Here is a 13,861-nt window from a genome sequence, read left to right as displayed (position 1 = left end):
GAGAAATGTTGTTTATACTTTTTTATTCAACTACATGTTTTGATTTGGGTTTATTTGCATGACGGCATGGCTGCAGTCTCTAGTTTATAATATTTTGTTGAACTCATTTACATACATGAAGGTGCAGAAATGTTAGAAACACTATATGCAAAGCAAAGTGTAAATAACAAAATGAATGTTGGCTGAAATCCATTTAGCTGCTTCAGTTTCAGGCTCCTGATGTTTTGCACACTGGTCACCGTGTCACACTGTCATGACTTACTGGGACACTTGAATAAAATGGAGCCATCATTAATGTTATTAGAAACACCTGTGATTTTCCTACAATAACATGTCAAATTGTCTGCTGACAATTTGTGTACAATAAATACTCAATACCAAAATACTTTTACCCAGTGCTGTTAATCCAGCTGGTTTGATTTACAAAACAGATTTGTCTCAATACGACCAGTTAATAAACGCACATTTTTTATCTTTTCATATATGGACTACAATTGTCGTGTTGCTACAGATGTGCATTCCCCTACAAACCTCTCTGGAATATCTGATTGAAGATTGCTGCTTCACGTAATCGTCTTTGGCTCATTTTACTAACGGCTAGCTTTAGACGGGTTTGCTGAATTGCCCTATTTGGTCCTCCTCTGACATTCTAACTTCCTAAGCTCACCGCTTCCTTCCTTTCCCCGCTGGGCCTGCTCACCAGACCCTCAAGCTAACTGGCTCGTGTCTTCATCTCTGCAGATGTCCCACGTCAGCCCGAGCTAGCCTTCCAACCTCCAGCCTCGGCACTCTGCAGAAGTTTTGGTCAGAGGGCGACCTTAGACATTCCTCTAAAGCCTCATAGAAATGGCCCCTGCCAAGCCCCCCACCCGCTATAAATAACCTCAGCCCAGTTCCCATGGCCCCCAACGAGGTCCCAGCGCTCTGATAGCAGTGCAAGAAATGCTACAGCTACACCAGAGACAGTGTCATCCAGTTATTATAAAGACGATTTGCTTTCTGGTAGGAAGTGAGGCAGGTGACGAGGTCACGACAGCAGTTATCAAATCAGTCTGACCACCATGTTTTGGGGGAGGGAAGGATTCTTTCTGTATAAAGATCATCTGTGCTGTTCTCCAGCTGTTCCTTGTTCCAGAGACTTGAAATTGCCCATCTATGGACTAAGAAACTGTCTTTCACAGTTTTTCCACCACGCTGACAATCAGTGATGTAGCCATGGAGCTGACGGCATGGTTTGTCATCACACTTCAAATTACATCTCTAGTGTGGTAGTTTTTCTGGCAAACTCAGAATCCATGTTCACATTGCACAAGTATGGTATTTGCAGCATCCATTCCTAACCTCTAGCCCATGTTGGACAACTTTCAAATTCCTCTAGTATTTCAATCTGTGGCTTGGAGAGCATGCTGGAGTTTTCTTATAGTTTAGCTTATGTGTGTCCACATAGGCGTAAATTACAGGGGGGATGTGGGGGTTGTAACCCCCCCAGTAACCGAAACCAGCCAGTACAAACCCCCCCGAATATCATATCATACTGATGAATGAAAAATATTAACTGTTATAAAACATGATAAAGTGGTTGGTTTTCTCAATTCAATGTAATTAACAAGCAAAGAATAACATTTTTCCAACCCCTCCCTGCCCCTGTACTGTGAGACTTGGTTGTGAGCAATAGCAAGCTAGCATACAAAATGAAAAGAGGAGCGACAAAAGACCAACAAAAAGAGAAAAATCTCTTCCTACCTACCACTCATGAGTCAAATAATTGAATGAAAGTCTTATTTTCTGCTGTATGCTAGCTAGGCTAACGTTAGCCATAATATAATCAGACTACTTTTACTGGAGCTACTAGCTAGTTACGATTATCTTGCTAATATTAGGGATAACTAGTTTTTATTTCTAAGTTGTATCTTATATTTCATCAGATCCAAGAAGGTGAATGTAGCAGCAGGTCAGGCAGGTAATGAGGTCAAAGAGTTAAAATGCTGTGGCAAGCAAACACTGTTGAGCAGGTTAAAAGACATGTATGAGTTAGAAGTGTCTGACTTTTTTTTTTTATCTGGACCATGTGGTTTCCTCACAGTGAGAGACAGGGTGAGGGCAGTGGTCCGACAGGCAGGGGAGTTTCAGGTGAGCAGGTGAGAACATAAACGCTCTGGCAAGGACACAATTATGAATACACTAACGAATAATTGTGATTTTCTTTTTAGTTATTTATAAGTCATATATGGTTTGAAGTTAGAAATGCATTTGCATGTTTCTTTTCATGTCTGTAGCAGCTGACTTAGCCACGTGCCAGGGACCAGCTGAGCATAGACAACACTTTTAAAGCTTTGAGACTGTTTTTTTTTTTTTTACATGGATACAAAATGGTGCAGAGGATTGGTGGCCGTGACAGCTGCCAGGGTCTTGACAGCCAACAATGCTGCAATAATTATCACAGAGTAATAAGGATTAAGCACAGTTAAATTGTGGCATAACTATCAAATGGCTGAAGATATGTTCAGGAAGTGATAAATATCCATTTCACTAATACTGGGACAACAAATTGATACAATGCAAATTTGGTGCTTTTAGACAAAGTGAATGATTTTATGGTATTCAACTACACTAGTTGGGATATGTAGAGCATGTTGTTTTGGTTTGTCTCTTCCCCTTAAAATTAATGTGAAACAGCCGTTTAACAGCCTATTTGCAATAAACATCTCCGGGGGGGGGGGGGGGCACGTCCCCAGACCCCCCTATATGGGTGGAGATCTCAACCCCCCAATGTTCAACCCAAAGTTACGCCCTTGTGTGTCCAGTTCATGCTGTCTTAAAGCCAGTATTCAGTATTTGGTGACTAAACATAAAGCATAGCATTATGGAGAAAAAATCACCCTGTTAGCTTCTTGCTTTTCTGGATACATTTCATAGATTCTTTCTATTCATGCTGATAATGTGTGAAATGTTTAAGTTACGTCATCTTATTTTTGTTACAGCTTCTATGGAGTTTAATGGACATTTTTCCAAAACTGTCAGCAGTAAATGTCAGATAGTGAGTCAGTTGGTGTTGAATAAAGATAGATACAGGCTCTGTGTTGCTGAAAAGTATTTTTGGGAAATGTTGGTAATCTCGAACTCTGAGCTATAACCTATGGAGCTCTCATCTGTTGCTCTCACAGATCTCACATTTAACATGTAACAAATTGACTCCGGAAGTACCATACAGGCTGTGGATCAGCCAGACTGATGTTTGTTAGGATGGACAGTTAGGATGGCTTGGGCCGACAGTCAGGATGTCTTGATCTAATCTGTATTCTTCTGGGAGCAAAGTCTTTGATTTTACTGTAACTGCAGGCACTGCGAAGACACAGCTACACAACACGCACATAGCATATTAAGACAGTTACTAACATTTTGGTATCAGATGTGTCAGAAATGTGTCATGTCATCATATGTGCAGACAGTAAATCATATGAAGTGACTGTGAGTGATTTATAATGTAACATTTTTCACCTGAAACATGTGTGCAAGCTGTACAAAATGTTCTGCATGTCACATTTTGAACAACCAAAGACCATCATTTAGATAGAAATTATTCAACGTCTCAGCCAACTGCAGCCAATCACTGCCACTTGCCTTCAGCCTTTCTGTTACTTAAGATTAAATTTTACATAAGTTTGACGTCTTTTGATGTAGCCATGGGTGTAAGTGTTCGTGCTAATACATAGAGATGAGATGACAGTTCTGTGTGTCCAGAACCAGCATGGTCCTCAGCTGCAGCACCCTCCACTCCCTTTAAGAAAACACTTCCAGATGCTCCCACCGTGCTGCAGGACAGTGAGAGGAAATGCCAGGCAAGCCAAAAGGAAGAGCAGATGAGATGGTGGAGATCTTCTTGACGACATGGGATGTAGTAAAGGATGTCCCCGGAGAACATAAGACCCCTTACTTTTCTCTGTTACTGGGTAAAACGGAGGGCAAATTGGCCTTATATCTTCAAGATCTGGGTGTCAAGGATGTGTCGAGGAATGGATGTTGAATAATTTGATATAATGTGGAGTTTAAAGGAAAAGGAAAGATGGTGTTGAGAACAGCTTGAAGACGAGGCGAAACAACTGAGTAGAAATGTGGAAAGCATGAGGAAATGCATCAAGTTTGACAGACTTTCAAAAAGAATGCAGATGACAAAAGATAAGAGAGCTCACAGACGTGCAGTCACAGAAAGCTTCTTGCCAGGTTTCATTTTCCTTAAGAAGCAGCTCCACAAAACCACTGGCATCCAGCATATATATCTAAAATATGAAATACCAGAAGAAAGAAACCAGTTTGATTGCTTTAACCTAACATCTTTTTCCATTCACACCATTAAGCACCACCACAACCAGCAGGCACACAGACAAAACAGATACTTACCCAGATGGTGGTATCAGATTTAAGCACTTGGGTGTAAGTAAAGCAGAATGTGTTAGCGTGCTGTGACATGATGATAGATGGAGGCGAGAGGAGGTTCAGAGTTTAAGACACAACCACAATATTTGGGGAATGTTACTGTACTTGGCATTTAAAGAAGTGGTTTATTGAGAGAGACATATGTCCTTTTTATTTCTCTCTGTGTGAGGGAATAAATCAGTCATATTTATATTGTCATTTTGAATCTGCTATTCTTTTAACATCAAACACTCTCACAAGACCCCCTTTTTTTCTCAAAATAAGCAGGAGGTCCCAACAGTGTCAGAAATGAATCTCAAATGTAAGACACAGACCAGGTGCTCCTTTATCGACCATCACCTCTGTGTGTGAATTTTCTTTCCTCCATGCATCACATCAGACACTTGTGTGTGCGTGTCTGTCTGAGGTCTGAGAGCACATGTGTGTGTCACTTAATCCACATCACTCACACAGCCGGCCTCTTTTGAAACCAGACACTGAAGCCGTAACCACAAGCACAGGAACCATTCAGTAAATACTGCTCTTTGAGAGGTATTTTGCGAATAGTTTCATGAGTCCCATGAATCAAAATTTACTGATATTTTCTTCTCTTTTTCTCTCTCTGGACAACAATTTGGTATATTTGGTATTCAGTAGTGTTGAGCTGCAGATGAGTCAGCAGTGTAGGTGATTTGCCTGTGAATTGTATACAGAGGTCTGTGGCAGATCGTATACACATGATACAGCTAATCAGCATCTGATCTTTGATCTTTCTTGGCGTCTTAAAATAAAGTGTCAGCTACTACTACAGCTACAGTGTATATGGACAGTGTTGATGAGGTCCTTGTGCATCATCTCATGACCTGTTTACTCGCCTGGATATTGATTAGTTTCATGTCGTTCTGTGACACTACAACTGGGATCATGGTGGTTTGTTTCGAGTCAAGGGACTTTGAGGAAGTTTGACTCTTCTGTCGTGTAGTAAATGCTTTGAAATGTGAAGTGTTTAGGGAATGAGCAACGGTAGTGATTTGGGAAGGAAGAAATGTGCTTCTGTGAGAATTGGGATCATACGAACTGGGTGAACACCACAACATGTGCGTCTCATTGAAGGATCAAAGAGGAGAAACGTAGCTCCAGCCTCCCTCGATCCCTTGAGCCTGCTCCCCCTTTTCCCCTCACCTCTCTCCCCTTTTATGTTCTCCCTTCTTTCCAGACTTGTTTTTTTCTCCTTTTTGTCTTCCGGTGTATTAAGGAGCTCCCCAGTCTGTCTAAAACAGTCTGACTCGCTCCCTCTGGCTTCTTTCTATAACATCCACATAAACACTCTCACATACCTGTGGCATGTTGACCTCCCTGTTATCCAGGAGCTCAAACCACACCAGGACCTCTATTTATACCCATGTCCAGCCTCAATGCCAAGGACCAAATTTCTGAACCTAACAAAACCATAAGAAACAGGTATACATTTTTGATTCTCTTTTGAAAGAGTCTGCTGTAGATCTTGATCACTCAGTCAGAATAAATGTGATTCATGTGAAATAACAGTAACATCCAGTAGGCTTAATCAGAATTCTTCCAGATAGTGTATATAGTGTTTATAATGATCATTTTTGGCAGTTTATCTCGAATACAATCTTATGATAGGCTTTTTTTTTTTAATGTATCAAAATTGATGTAGAGCCAAAGATATTGTATCTTTTATTTGATGCATTCTTCTCCCTTGTTTAAACCTGGCGCCTACATTAACCATAATGCAACTTGACTGCCAACAGTTAGCTCAGAGGTTCAGGTGGGTTATGCTAGTATGCTAGTAGTGGTTAATGTAGCCTTGAGACGCTGGCGTTAAGCAGAAATTTGGAGTGAGAGGGAGATCTGTAACCTAACTTCTTTCTGTCCCCACAATCCCAACAATTTTTTTGATTTTCAAACTAGTTGTCCAACCCAACTTACGCTGACTCAAGTTATGTCACTTGAGGCAATTTATCAGACTTTGTGCAGCTTCTTCTGGTGCCTTTATACAACTTTATACGACATACAGTTGTGCTCTCCAAGTCTGTAAACAGACTTAAATCTGCACACTTTCCCTTTATAAGACAAATGCACAACATGTTTTATTGTTTTTTACTTCAGTTGCCTACAAAGATTGATTGAGGGATCAACAGTTTCCAAGTAAATCTAGTTTACTTTCAATGAGATAAAAAAAGTCACAAATATTGTTGTACATCCCTTATACATATACTTACTTCTATTTATATTTCCTAATTTCGGGGTACTCACAATGAATTTACAATGATACTGCTTGAGATTTAACCAAAATTGCTGTGTTTAAAAACCTCTGACTGGCAGGAAACCACATACTCATTTACTGTTGCTCTGTGTGAGGTAGTTTTAATTACAGGTGTCTATCTTATCGTGTGTGTGTCCGTGTGTTTATGTAGTGTAATCTTCAAAGGTTAAGAGGACATAGAGCATAGATGCCCATTACTGACGGCTTTATGGAGCTGGCGTTAGTATTTAAGCACCATAAGCAGCTAATGACTTCCTTATTTTTACTGTTGGAAAACCTCTTCCAGCCTCTTTTTAGACTCCTGGTCACTGAAAGGAAACAAGAAAAAACATCCGGTAGTTTCAGCAGATTAACAGGTTGCCACGGGCAACTCTTTATGGGGTGATATACACTGGCAGTGCTTATTCAGACCTTTCTCTAAGTATCCAAAGTATTTTTTAAGTGTGTTTTAATGAAACATTTTGACAAAGACACAGGAAAGAGGGCTTTAACAGCAGGTGGACCACCGTTCTTACAGCTTTTCATCAAACGTCTGTACAAAAGAAGGATCATTTATCTAAAAGAGAAGCAAAAATATTATTTCTCTTAGAATAACTATTATATATGAATATCTGTGTTGCTGAAGGTGACCACATTGTTTCCAGCTTAATTAATGAAATCAGTTTTCCCAAAATCAAGAGTCTCCTGAGGTCAAAGTGATGTTTGCCTGAGGTAGTGAGCTGTATTTTCAGTTCCCAAATAGCTCAATCTTACCTCAATGTCAGTGTCTTACTGTGCACTGAGTCTAAGGATGGCCAGACTCATATATAGAAAGGCTGTTGAGTTATTGCTGTGATCTAAGTCTCACTATCACTGGTTCCTGTCTGCAGGGCTACCTTTGAAACTCAGCACTAAATTGCATTTTAATGTACAGCATATGTGTGTTTCTGTCAGTGAGAAAGTGCTTGATCATTTTCAAATCCCCCGTTATTTCTACAATCGTCTTCAGTTTCCAAGAGAATTTCGGCAATATTTCTCTTCAACAGTCACTATTACTTAAACTAAAAACATTAAATTGTATCTGTATTTGAAGATGATGCACACCTACGCAGGAGGGTACAGTCTGTGAACACTCACACAGCCCTGAAGGTGCAGATAAATAATCAATATTTCCTGAATGAGGGGTCAATCCCCCTGCCTCTCTCAAACTTGCTGGACATTGGAGAGCCTTGTGATTTCTTTAAGTTTAATCTGATTGAGCAAAACGAAAGAGGCAAGTTCAGTCACCCCATTCCTCATAGTAATCGAACGAAATCAGACTGAAAGAGGTTTAATCAGGCACTATAAGTGAAACACCTGTGTGGGTGAAACACGGGCATTTAAAGAGTCTAATAAGGTGAAAGTCTCTTTTCCTCCATCAGTTATATTTATTTAGCTGAGCCACATTTGAGTAACTCTGCAACATGTGAGTAATATGAGTAAACTCCAGTGTTTTCCTCTGGGTCAGTACTGTGTATATGTGTAAACACAAGCACCACTTCAGAAGAATTTGTTCAACCAGAAGATGAGTTGACCTGGAACTGTCTATTTCCTTGAGAAGCCAGAAGAAAAAAAAAGAAACCAAAATTAGTTCTTGCTGGCTGAGGGAGAAACTGACATGTAGTTCATGTTTTGATTAGTTATTGAGGAGACATTGAATAATATTTGATATTTATTCCAAAGTTCACTGAAGCAGTGTCAACTTTTCTGCTCTCCTGCAAGGGCTCTTAATCTAAAAGATATCTAGTTGTAATTTTTATTATGTGGTCAAGATATTAATGCACATGTCTTGCAGTGCTTTTTGCAACTAAACAGTTTAACATACATTTTGGGATACAGACTGACGGGATGTCATGTTTGTGATCCCACATGCTCCCTGCCGTGTTGTTTCCCTTACATCCATAGTTAAAGTCAAGTGCATACTCTCATGTCTCAAGAATGCCCAGAATTTAAAAGTATGAAAGCCCCCCTTGGGCTCTTGTAGTTTCCCACCACAGAGCAGACTAATGGGCAGTAAATAAACGCCCTCTGTGTCCTTGCCCATCCACTCCACCTGTTAACCGCTGCCACAGCAGACTGCCAGCCGCCCTCTTGTGCTGCTTGTCAGTGATATTTATGTTTGTGAGGAATGTTACATATTTTAGGAGCAGCCTGAAGGAGGTGGAATGTGTTTACCTGTGATCATCCATTGGATCACATTACAAAACACACACTGAGGACATTTAAAGTGTATGTTTTGAATATCTGACCTTGTAACCAGCGAAGGGCACAATGTGACTTACTTATTTAAGCATTAAAATGGGTCTCAGGCTCTCATGACATTGTGTTTACAGTACGACAAAGTTAAGTTGTACTGGTCATTTCTTAAAAGAAAAGACAATAGAGGGAAAGATTGTAGGCGGACAGCACGATGTAGCTCTGAGACGTTTATCCAGTGTTTATCCAAAATGACAGTTGTGGCCTTTTCCATTGAGCCACTTTGGTTTTGACATTGTTTTCACTGGGAAAACTACAGCATGAGTGGGCCGGGAAAAGAGACATCTCGGCATTGCATAACATCACAAGACAATGTACGCCAATCCCTCAGTGTTTTAAAGAAAGCAACATCAGTAGGAGTTCCCGTGACACAAAGAAGCTCGAACACTGAATTTCTGTCACCATAAACACAGAGAGTCGTAGTTTATAGCAGGACAGAAGTTTGGCGTTTCCAGACTCACATCTCACAAGCCTGTCAGAAGTTGTTAATCTTTTGCTGGATTTAGGCAATTTTGTAACTGATTTACAACCAGCTCTTGTTAGTGTTGGAGCTGCAATACACCAATATTCTCTAAATACCTTACTGTTTTCCAGAGTTTGTTTAGACAAAAGCCCCATTTCACTACTCTGAATGAGCAGTCGGGTTGTGGCATAGCAGTGTCTCTTTTGCATTGCTGCCCAGTTTCCCTGGGAGCCGTGCCAAATGGTGCCCCTCTCTCTGCATTATTACCATTAGAGGGAAATGGTGAAGGCTTGGACATTGTCATGTTGTAAACCATTCTGCTTAAAAAGACCCAGGTTTTATCTCAGTGCAGTTACAGATAGATAGATATCTGTATCCCTGGCATCGACTGACATTAAAGGTCTTTTTCATGCTGTATGTTTTAGCTGCAGTCTGCTTTGTTTTCTAAGCACTGAAGAATGAATGAGTTGAATGAGAAGATTCGGGAGCCTTGTTTTTCTTTCTAATCAACAGCCTAGTCCGTCTAGAGCCAAATTAAAGCGGGGCCTGGCCGAGCGAGCTCTGGCTGCTGACTTAGGAGTCTTGCGTTCGCTGGTGTCTGGGCTATTAATAGAGCTAGCCTGAGAATTCAGACTAAGGTCAGCAATCAGATTCCTGCTCCCAACTAGTGGAAGGGAACAAGAAGGAAAAGTCCCTCCCAGAAATTATGCATTTTTCACATTTCTATTGATGCATGTAAACTTGGAGTCAGGCAGGATGTCTGTACTGAGAGGTAGGGGTATTCACTCCTGCTGCTGCTGCAGATTTCCCTCCAGAAAGTGCTCACTGTAGTGTCCTGCTGCCTGCATGAGCTCACTGCTTTAAGCTATTTATGTGATTCACACAGTGGAAAGTACTTTACCCAGGGGACGCATCAACTCAACATAATCATGCCATTTTTTGTTTTATGATGAGAAACAATTTTCTTTATAACTGTGGCTGATATAGAGGCTTCAAAATGAGTGGATATTTCAGAATGGGAGAGACGTCCTTCTTGAAAGCCCCTCTCAGTTGCTTTAGTATGACTTTATGTCCAAAAGTAAGAAAATGAAAGATGTCAACAAGTGACAGACAGCTATATCATGGATATGTGTGCAGGTGCACTCCTTTACCTCTGCCACCCTCATTAGTGAACATAATGGATGAAGACAAGTCACTGAAGTGGGTGCATCTGTGTTTATAGTATATTAATTTGAGTGACAAACACCTCTACTAGACAACATTGGAATATTCTTGAATAAAGTTATTTAAGCTCTACATCAGTGCTATCAGGTAGCCTTCCCTGCTCCACAAGTCAGCATTTGGCCTGATGTTTAGAACTGCACATTTCGGAGGTGTGCATGTTAGCTCTTCTGGGAAATTTTGTAAGCTGATGCAGAGGTTCATGCCATCTTACCCAAATCACTCTTCTTAAACTAGCAGTAGTGTGTAGTCCAGTGCAGTGACAGGGATATCATCCTTCTGGCTGGTTTCCAGTCCATGAACACTACCAGCGGTGTTCACAGATGGAGCTGCACCCAGGTCTCCGTCACAGCTTTAGGTTTGTAAACCACATGTTTGTGTGTTTCTTTGCTTTAGCTCATGCATTTGAAGTTCACATCAACATCTGATCCATGAAACACTCACTTCATAATACACCCACACATTTGATCTTAGTTTGCTATCTCAATACGGTTCAGATAGCTGGTTACATTTTGGATCCAGTTCCCAGTCTGCAAAATACCCTGATTCATTAAGCTTGTATACTAACGTATCTCTTATCAAACCTTTTGTCTTGACTCACTCTTATTTATTAGTAAAGACCAATGGAAAACATACAGGTAGCAGGCTTCTCATTTTTAGCTGCGTGTCAGTGTTGCTGCCACTCTAGCTAATTAATATTAATTTTTCAACAGCTTGAATAAAAAGTTTGGTTGTTCTCTGGTTAATGTGCGCTCTGCAGCTGGTGTCTGAATTCAGACAAAGATTGTTTGTGAGTGAAGAGACATCACTCTGTAACACTGAGCGGACTGTGTTTTTGTTGTTCAACAGAGACCAACAGAAACTCTTTTCTAGAGAAATGATCCAGCTGATCACTTCACATCATTTTAAGAGTCTTCCAGTTAAACTTTGATTCAGGTCATATCAACATTTTAATGTGATCAGCCTAATAGTTCTGAGTCAGGATCCTCAGTATTTGGAGTAAGTATCTGGCTGTTAATTGAATGTGTCATACATTTGATGAACATGTCATATATTATCCTGCTCATCTCAGATTTAGGTTGTAAGTACAGGTTGTGAACATTAATTAGGCTTCCACTGTCGTTTTTCTGCCTTCTCAGCCCACAAGAGATGATTAAACATCTTTTAGTTGTAGTTATTTTACCCTTTAGTTACTTGCAAATGTTGAAGATTCAATAAGGGGACCCCATCCCTAGATGAAAATAAAAACGCTTGCAGATGCTCCCAGTTGTGAAATTAGTGGTAAGATGGTATTTCATTTATTTCCTCTCTAAAATAGTTGTGGTTTTCTGTACATTACAGATGAGGTTGACTGGATTATTGTTATTAACACAGCACAGCTGCAGGCTAGACGATGGCAGCTTTGTCAGCAATCTGTCCACTCACATAGATAAATAAATAGACACACGAGCATCAGCGAACATAAACACACGGTCACACACATCTGGAGCTTAACTCAGAACCACACAGACCCGGCTATCACACACTAATTTAAACAAATATCAACACAGGACGTTTATTCCTTAGTCACAGATGGCCTGCATGGAGCCAGAATAGCTTCTACCAGATTAACATCACTGACTGTCCACACAGTCTGCTCACACATACACAAACTACTCAAAATCAACACTGTTCAAGGGTTAAATACAACATGAGAGTCAGTGTGACAATAGTTTACCCTGTTTGACTTCATTATCTGTGTTAGGGTCGGGGTTAGGGACAGTGAACTGTTCTGTTCATTCTTTAATGTGTGTCTCAGTCACTTTATGTAACATAAATCTGCTATTTTTGGAATATGTTTATGGAGATTATATCATGAACATATGGTGGATGGAACGTATGAGTGCCACCGTGAGTGCTTCTGCAACAGATGCAGTAACAGAATACTTTCTAAAGTGCCTTTTGCTATGTACAGTTAACCTATTTTTGTGACCATTATAGCCATATTTAACTTTTTGTAATTGAGCAGAGTTGAATGGAAGGCAGGAATGTGAACTTTATGACTGCACTTCATAGGCAAGCTGATCATTTTTGTCCTTTTGGGGTCATGCCTGTGGAGGATAGAGTGTACAGTGCCAAAGAAAAAAAAAAACACAACCCTTGCGGATAGTTATGAGATGTTATTTGAGTTCTGGGCCTTCTGAGTTTCGCTCTATCTGTGCACTAGTCTCTGCATTGCTCAAAGCTTTTTTTCTCTTCCCCTCTTATTATCTTTCTGTCACTGAGACTGTTGTTAATTCCTCCTAACTTGCCCTTCACCCACATCCTTCTCCCCACATCACTGTCACGTTGTGCCATGGTGGCGCAAACCCTGCTGTTCCCAGAAGCTGTGAAGACCCACGGCTGCGTAACAGAGGAGCTCATCACTCCACTCAGCTCAGCTCACAGAACGAGTGTTTCTGACTCCCTTGAAGAGATGTTTCTCAGTCCTAGATGAGCTGAATTCCTCCCCCTGGAGAGGCTCCGCCATTTAGTGTTGTCTCTATGCCATTTGGAAGGTTACTCATCGGCCAGGTTAAACTCACTTTATCTCCAAACTCGGCCTCCATGCCAAGTTTGTGTGTTGAGTCTTGGCTGCTAAATAAAAGCATCCAACGATTGAAAGGAAAAGTTTACTGCCAACTAGGGACATCAGAGAAAACTACACAGAGAAAAAGAAAATAACAGATGGATTTAACCCAGTATACCACTACACATTCACCAGTTATCCATGCTTACTTAGTTATTTCATACATTTAGTACTCTAAATCCTAAATCTACTCAACCATTCTTCTTAATGCACACAGGACCTGTCAGATGGTGCAGTGACCCAGTTTAAGAATGAGGACGAGTTTGGATTGTTTTCTGCTTTTTACTGTTTTTCCACAGAAACATGGCTGGCGTTTATTGACTTACCGTTGGCAGGCACATCTGCCAGCTTGAAATATACGGCTCGCTACTGTCTGAAATTTATTGCTCAAGTGTTTTCACATCTGCAGAAACCCAGTATAAAATTCTGTCTCTCAGTGATTGTACCTCCGTTGATGCTGACACACAGCATTTCCTAGCGAAGAGTTGGCAGCTTTAACGGGTTGCCACAGTTGAACAAACACTTAAACTTGAATATTTGTTTTTCCACTTAAATCTTTGCACATGACTGCTGCAGCGGATACTTGTTAATA

At 40.6% G+C, this 13,861-nt stretch overlaps 1 long non-coding RNA gene across 1 annotated transcript; it reads left to right on the top strand.

Annotated features, from left to right (window-relative positions):
• The first annotated feature begins 1,963 nt into the window (after positions 1–1,963).
• On the top strand, positions 1,964–4,624 carry LOC137186731 (uncharacterized). Its single transcript, XR_010929089.1, has 2 exons — positions 1,964–2,138; positions 3,742–4,624. It is a non-coding gene; the product is annotated as an uncharacterized lncRNA (long non-coding RNA).
• The last annotated feature ends 9,237 nt before the right edge of the window (positions 4,625–13,861 follow it).

Source organism: Thunnus thynnus, chromosome 7, assembly GCF_963924715.1.
Source record: "Thunnus thynnus chromosome 7, fThuThy2.1, whole genome shotgun sequence".
NCBI classification, from domain to species: domain Eukaryota; kingdom Metazoa; phylum Chordata; class Actinopteri; order Scombriformes; family Scombridae; genus Thunnus; species Thunnus thynnus.
This window is presented reverse-complemented; position numbering and strand designations above follow the sequence as displayed.